Here is a 7,558-nt window from a genome sequence, read left to right on the forward strand (position 1 = left end):
CTACCTCTAAGACTGAGGCTGGAATAGCCTGTTTATAAAATACCTTCAAAATTATAGAGTTTCTTCTCTATCTGAAAGTATTGTCCTGGGCCTTCTAGAATAATCAAGAAAATAGTTCAAAAAAAAAAAGAGCTTAGCAAACATCTGAAGCACTGAGCTAACACCACCAAAGCACTTTGGGATAGAACACTTGGTGGGGAAATCTTCCCCAGAACAATTGATTTTTCAGTACATTCAACAACTGCCTAATAGTTACACCCGTCAACTTAAGGGGGAAAATATACACTACCATGTAAACGTCTGAATGTGCTTTATAATAGCTACCATTTCAGAGAAATGAGACCTTATTTAAAAGATGGATTCTTAAAGCTGTTACAATTTTTGAGTAACACTAATGGGCAGGGGAGGAGCTGGCTTCAGTAACAGTGCTTTATGTTTTTGTGTGAAAATGCTACTCAACAGCCCGCATCCTATTTCTTGTTCTGTGCAATTCTTGCTACCTAAGGCTGGGTGCAGGGCGAGAGAGGGAACTTGAAAGATCAAACACGAAGATTGAATCATAGAATGCCCCAGCAAACAGGACCCTTCCTGACACTCTCACTAGCCAGCAATCTTCATATCTAATATTATTTTTAAAATTTGAACAATGTACAAATATCTTTTAAAAAAAAAGAACAAAAACTTCAAGTGTTATCTTTACTGTTCCTTAGTATGTTATTTAAATATGTAGGGACATAATGCTAGATATAATAAGCTGCTCATATGTATTGTTATTGTACAAATATAAATAAAAGTAAGTTTACAAATGATATATGAGCAAAACTAAAAAATACAAATTAACAATATTAATGTGATAAATAAGGTGGAGGTGATAAAGTCAAACTAGTATTCACAATGTAAATATTAATTCACTCATGCATTCATTTATTCATTCAACACAACTTAATTGAGTACCTCTTATTTCCAGTGTCACTCTTTTAGGGACTACTGATATGTCAGTGAACAAAATTCCCTGCCTTTATGGAGATCACATTCTTGTGGGATAAGACAGATAACAAACCAAATAAATGATAAACTATGTCATGTGTCAGATGATGATGAGTGCTAAGGAAAAAAATCTAGGGAAAGAGAGATAAAGATTTGGGGGGGAAAGGAGTTGCAATTTGTAATATAGGAAAGGCCTTAAGGAGAAGGTGGCATTTGTATAAAAACTTGAAGAAGGTGAAAGATGAGTATTTTGGTGGGGGCAGTGGTGAGTATTCCAGACAGAGGGAATAGTAGATGGGTGCAACAGTGAGTGGGCTCTGTAGCAAGGGTAAACCTGTTTTTAAGTGGTTCTGCTAAAGGGCAAGGTTTTTTGAGTTCAGCAAACTTTTACTACCATGTGTCATAGGAGCACTCAATTTTCCCACCACTTTTTCCTTTTTTAGACTACGGTAAAGCCTTTGCTTTTAATGCATCGGCTGTTAGATCATTTGTCTTTTACTGGAGGCTAAAGACATCTTCTACATATTATGTCCACTTTATTATTTTTTTAAATTATGCAATGTGATGGTTAATTTTATGTGCCAATTTATTGACCTAAAGAACGCCCAGATAGTTTGTAAAACATTATTTCTGGGACTGTCTGTGAGGGTGTTTCTTGAAAATATTAGCATTTTATTCAGTAGACTGAGTGAAGAGATCCACCCTCACCAATGTGGATGGGCATCATTCAGTTTGCTGTGGGCCCAAATGGAATAAAAAGGCAGAGGAAAGGCAAACTCTCTATTCTTGAGCTGACATCTATCTTCTCCTGTGCTTGGACCACTGGAGCTCCTGCTTCTCAGATCATCAGACTCCAGGACTTACATCAGTGGGCACATGATAAAGAAGCATGTTGGTACTGAAGCCACATCATATTACCTGCTCTCATAGCTCCTGGACTGAGTTCAGCAACTTTTGATTGGCATACTCTTTCAAAGGCAGTCCAACTTCTGGCATAATCTGAATTTAACAACCTTAAAGATGTAAGCATACCTCCATGTGCTGGGATAGTTGATATGGGCCCAGAATAATCAACAAGCTTTCCTGTGTTATGCCAGTCCAGATGACAAAAGTTCTATGTCAGTGGCTTATGTGTACTTATTCCACAAAACAAACTGTGACTCATCTATGACCCTTGCTCTCAATAGATTTTACATTCTATTCAAAGTTATCTCAAATCTTGATGAAGAATGGGTCTCTCTTGCTGGATAATTTTCTTAGGCATCAAAATTATGAAATTTCATTTCATCAAGAAATAGCATTGAAGTGCTTTGTTGTAGACTTAATGTTCAAGACATAACTTCACATCTTTTGCGACGCCACTCTTAAATTACAATGCTAACAGAGAATAGTTTAGTGGTTACCAGAGGGTAAGGGGGGTGGGCGGTGGGAGACGAGGGTAAGGGGGATCAAATATATGGTGATGGAAGGAGAACTGACTCTGGGTGGTGAACACACAGTGGGATTTATAGATGATGTAGTACAGAATTGTACACCTGAAATCTATGTAATTTTACTAACAATTGTCACCCCAATAAATTAAAAAAAAGAAAAAAAATAATTGCAGTGCTAAAATAAATGACATAGCACTGTGAGGCAAACAGCAATTCCTTTACCAGTTTGATTCTGTTTGTGACATTTAAATCTCTAAACCATGACTGATTGTGCTAGAGAATAGGGAGTGGCAGATTGCATTTTTCAAATATGTCCATCCTATATGCTCTTCTACAATGTGACCTTGATACAGTCAGCAAGAGGTGGAGTCTATTTCTCCACCTTTCAAATCTGTGTAGGCCCTATGAATGCTTTGACCTTTAGAATATGGCAGAAGTCAAAATGTGCCAATTCTAGACAAAACTATTGTTGGCTTGGAAATTCTTCTTCCTGCACCTTGGAAGTCACCTACAAGGTTACAAGTGTAACCACCCTAAAACTGCCACATTGTGAGCAGCCCAAATCACACAGAAGATGAGAGATGAGATCCCATATGAAGAGAAAGAGAGAGAGAGACAGAGAGAGAGAGAGAGACAAAAGCACCAAGCATGTAGAGAAGAAGTCACCTTGAAAGTGGCTGTAGCTCATTACACCAATTAATGCCAAATGGACTCAAGAGGCCCAGCTCAGCCTTTTCTGGATTCATGACTCAAAAACACAATTATTGTTTTAATCCACTAAAGTTTGGGGTAGATTTTTATGTATTAGGTTGGTGCAAAAGTAATTACAGTATTTGCAACTTTTTTTAATTTTATTTTTTTAAATTTATTAGGGTGACATTTGTTAGTAAAATTACACAGATTTCAGGTGTACAATTCTGTATTACATCATCTATAAATCCCATTGTGTGTTCACCACCCAGAATCAGTTCTTCCTCCATCACCATATATTTGATCCCCCTTATCCTCATCTTCCACCCCGCACACCCCCTTACCTTCTGGTAACCACTAAACTATTGTCTGTGTCTAGGAGTTTTTGTTTCTCATTTGTTTGTCTTGCTCTTTTGTTGTTTTTGGTGTATATATCACATATCAGTGAAATCATAGGGTTCTCTGCTTTTTCTGTCTGACTTATTTCACTTAGCATTATACTCTCAAGATCCATCCATGTTATCACAAATGTTCCTATATCATCTTTTCTTAACAACGAATAGTATTCCATTGTGTATATATACCACCACTTCTTTATTCATTCATCTATCAAAAAACATTTTGGTTGTTTCCATGTCTTGGTCACCGTAAACAAAGGTGAAATGAACATTGGAGCATACGTGTCTTTATGGATAAATGTTTTCAGATTTTCTGGGTAGATACCCAGGAGAGGGATTGTGGGGTGATATAGTAATTCTATTCGTAATTTTTTGAGGAACCTCCACAATGCCTTACATAATTGCTCCACCAGTCTGCATTCCCACCAACAGTGTATGAGGGTTCTTTTTTCTCCACAGCCTCTCCAACACTTGTTACTATTTGTCTTGTTGATGATAGCCATTCTGACTGGGGTGAGGTGATTTTGGTTTTTATTTGCATTTCTCTGATGATTAATGATGTTGAGCATTTTTTCATATGTCTATTTGCTATTTGTATGTCCTCTTTAGAGAAATGTCTTTTCAGGTCCTCTGCCAATTTTTCAATTGGGTTGTTTGTTTTTTGTTGTTGTTGAGTTTCATGAGTTCCTTGTATATTTTGGATATTAGCCCCTTATCGGAGGCACTGTTTGCAAAAATCTTCTCCCATTTAGTTGGTAGCATCTTTATTTTATCAATGGTTTCTTTTGCTGTGCAGAAGCTTTTGAGTTTCATATAGTCCGTTTTGTTTATTTTAGTTTTTACTTCCATTGCCTTTGGAGTCAAATTCATAAAGTGCTCTTTGAACCCAAGGTTCATAAGTATAGTACCTACATTTTCTTCTATGCAGTTTATTGTGTCAGGTCTTATGCTTAAGTCTTTGATCCATTTTGAATTAATTTTGGTGCATGGTGACAGATAGCAGTCCAGTTTCATTCTTTTGCACGTGGCTATTCAATACTCCCAGCACCATTTATTGAAGAGGCTGTCTTTACTCCATTGTATGTTTTTAACTTCTTTGTCAAAAACAGTTGGTCCATATTTATGTGGTTTTATTTCTGGGTTCTCAGTTCTATTACATTGGTCTATGTGTCTGTTTTTCTGTCAATACCATGCTGTTTTGATTATTGTGGCACTGTAGTACAAGCCAAGTCATAGAGTGGGATACCTCCAGTATTGTTCTTTTTTCTTAGGATTGCTTTAGCTATTCGGGGTCTTTTGTGGTTCCAAACAAATCTGATGATTTTTTTTTCTATTTCTTTAAAAAATGCCATTGGGATTTTGATGGGGATTGCATTAAATGTTTCTTCTTTTATTACAGTATAAATTTCAGTTCTGGATTTGTGTTTGAGTGGTTACCCTTAAGCTTATGTAAAAGAAAGTTTGATATTTAGAGTATTTCATTTTCTTCAGCATGCTTACTTTCTCCATTCCCATATTCCGGTTCAGGCCTTTGCTCTCCCCTTTTTTATGTTTTGGTTGCCACAAATTGTCCCTGTTGATGGTGATCGAATAGCCTCCTTTAGTATTTCTTGTAGTGCAGGTTGTGTATTAGAAAATTCCCTCAGCTTCTGGATGTCTGGAAAGGTCTTATTTTCCCTTCATATCTAAAGTATATCTTTGCTGGATATGTTATTCTTGGCTCATAATTTCTCTCTTTCAATAGTTTGAATATTTGATTTCACTCCCTTCTGACTTGTAGAGGTTCTGCTGAAAAATCTGATGATAATCTAATGGGCTTTCCTTTGTAGGTTACCGTCTTCTTTTCCCTGGCTGCCTTGAAGATTCTTTCTTTGTCGTTGATTTCAGAAAGCTTCAATACAATGTGCCTTGGAGAAGGCCTGTTGGGATTGAGGTAATTAGGTGTTCTATTTGCTTCTTGGATTCGAGGACCCAGTTCTGTCCACAAGTTTGAGAATTTCTCATCAAGAATTTGTTTGAATATACTCTCTGTTCCCTTCTCTCTTTCTTCTCCTTCTGGTATGCCCATTATTCTTTTATTGATCTTTCTTATAGAGTCAGAAAGTTCTTGTAGAGTTCTTTCATTTCTTTTAAGTCTTAAGTCTGTTTCTTCTTCCATCTGTGTCATTTCCAGGTTTCTATCTTCGATGTCACTGATTCTTTCCTCCATCTGGTCAACTCTACTACCTAGCTGGTTATTTCATTCTTAATGTCTTCTATTGAGTTCTTAATCTCCAAAAATCCCATTTGATTCTTTTTTAATATTTCAATCTTTTTCATAAAATGCTCATGTTGCCCTTTCATTGCATTTCTCAGTTCATTAAATTGCCTTTCTGTGTTTTCTTGAATCTCATTGAGTTTTTTCAGAACTGTAATCTTGAATTGTCTGTCATTTAAGTTACATATTTCCATACCTTTAAGTTCCTTTTCTGAAGACTTTTTTACTTTTTTTCTGAGCTGTCTTGTTGCCTTGGTTATTCATGGCAATTACTGATTTATTGTTTCTCTTCCTAAACATCTACAGGAGTGGCTTCTGCAACAGGTTGATAGGAAGAGGTTTTTCTTTTGTTTTCCAGTACTTGTTGGTAGAATGTTTTATTTCTTTTGGACTGCAGCCTTTTTTTCCCTCTCTCACAGAGTAGTGCTATGTTTTCTCTGCACTATTCCAGCTTCTCACACAATGAGGGGTTTCCCTGGAAGAGGGGCTTCTCCTCTATTAACAGTTCGCCTGGGTCATAGGGCGCCACGTCCCTGTGGGGATGCGGAGAGCTTTTGAAGTTCCAAAGTTTTTTCTGCACTAGATTCAGCACCTGTATGTTACAGCCATTCTGTTTACTCCTGCAGGGATCCACACAGATAGGTGGGGCAAGGGACAGGGTGACTTGTGAGAGGTGGGCCGGAACAATGGAGGTGACCACCTCCACAGCCGGTCTTGCTTCCAGAGTTCCCTCCCTTTTGCTGGAGCTAGTTGGGCTGAGAATCTGGCTGTGGTCCACAATTCTCAGAACAGCAAATATTCTGTTATTTTGATCTGACACTGCTACTGTTCTGCTTCTAGTACAGGGCATGTTGGGGTGGTGTGAGCTCTTGAGTGTAGGGAGGGGGTTGTTAGTCTCAGTGTCTGAGGCTTCTGTTCTCTCCTCGGCAGTGAGGGCTTAAACCACCATTTTCATCCTTCTTCCCTCAGTCTTTTCTCCTAGGTCTTTGCCATGAGTGTTGGGTTCAGCCGTGTTACATGGTGCCCCGTCAGCCCTGTGGGCCATCAGCGGAGCCCTAGCAGTCCGAGTTCTTCCCTCATCTGCAGCTGCGATAGTTCCGGGATGCAGTGAGCTCGAATCACTGAGCTAGGTCTGCATCCTATGCCCACGCGTCTCTGTCTCCGCACTTTTCCTTTCCCTCTTCCCCTGCTTTCGTGATTCTCCCACCTTTAGGTGAAATCATTAGTGGGCCTCTTTGTCTTGCCTGTGTGCTGTGCAGGGAGTCCTTTGTGGAGTTATTGTTGTTCGATTACTTGTGAATTACAGGGGAGGTTTACAGAGGCTCACCTCACGCCACCACTTTGATGATGTCTCGCAATTATTTTTAACCTTTTAAACTGCAATTACTTTTGCACCAACCTAATAGCAATAGATAACTGAAGCAAAAGGATGTGCTAATAACCTGATTAATTAATCAAATATGCTATTGAGTGAAGGAGGTTAGGTGTACTATTGAGATTGTGGAAACATACTGCTTGCCTTAAGGTTCTCTCTTTGCCACTTAAAAGCTCCATGATGTTGAACAACCCTTGTTTCAATTCTTTCTTCTTTAAAATGGAGATAATAATAATGACTGCATCACAAGTTTTTTATGATTATTTAATTAATTAAAACTTACAACAGTGCCTGGAACTTTAGGAATTGCTGTATTGATTTTAGCTATTATTACTGTGACATATAGTTGAGCCTCAATAATGTTGACCAGGACAGTGCCCTTCTGTTACACTTAGTAGGGGTAAGCCTTTAGATTCAG

Source organism: Rhinolophus hipposideros, assembly GCF_964194185.1.
Source record: "Rhinolophus hipposideros genome assembly, chromosome: X".
Lineage (NCBI taxonomy): Eukaryota > Metazoa > Chordata > Mammalia > Chiroptera > Rhinolophidae > Rhinolophus > Rhinolophus hipposideros.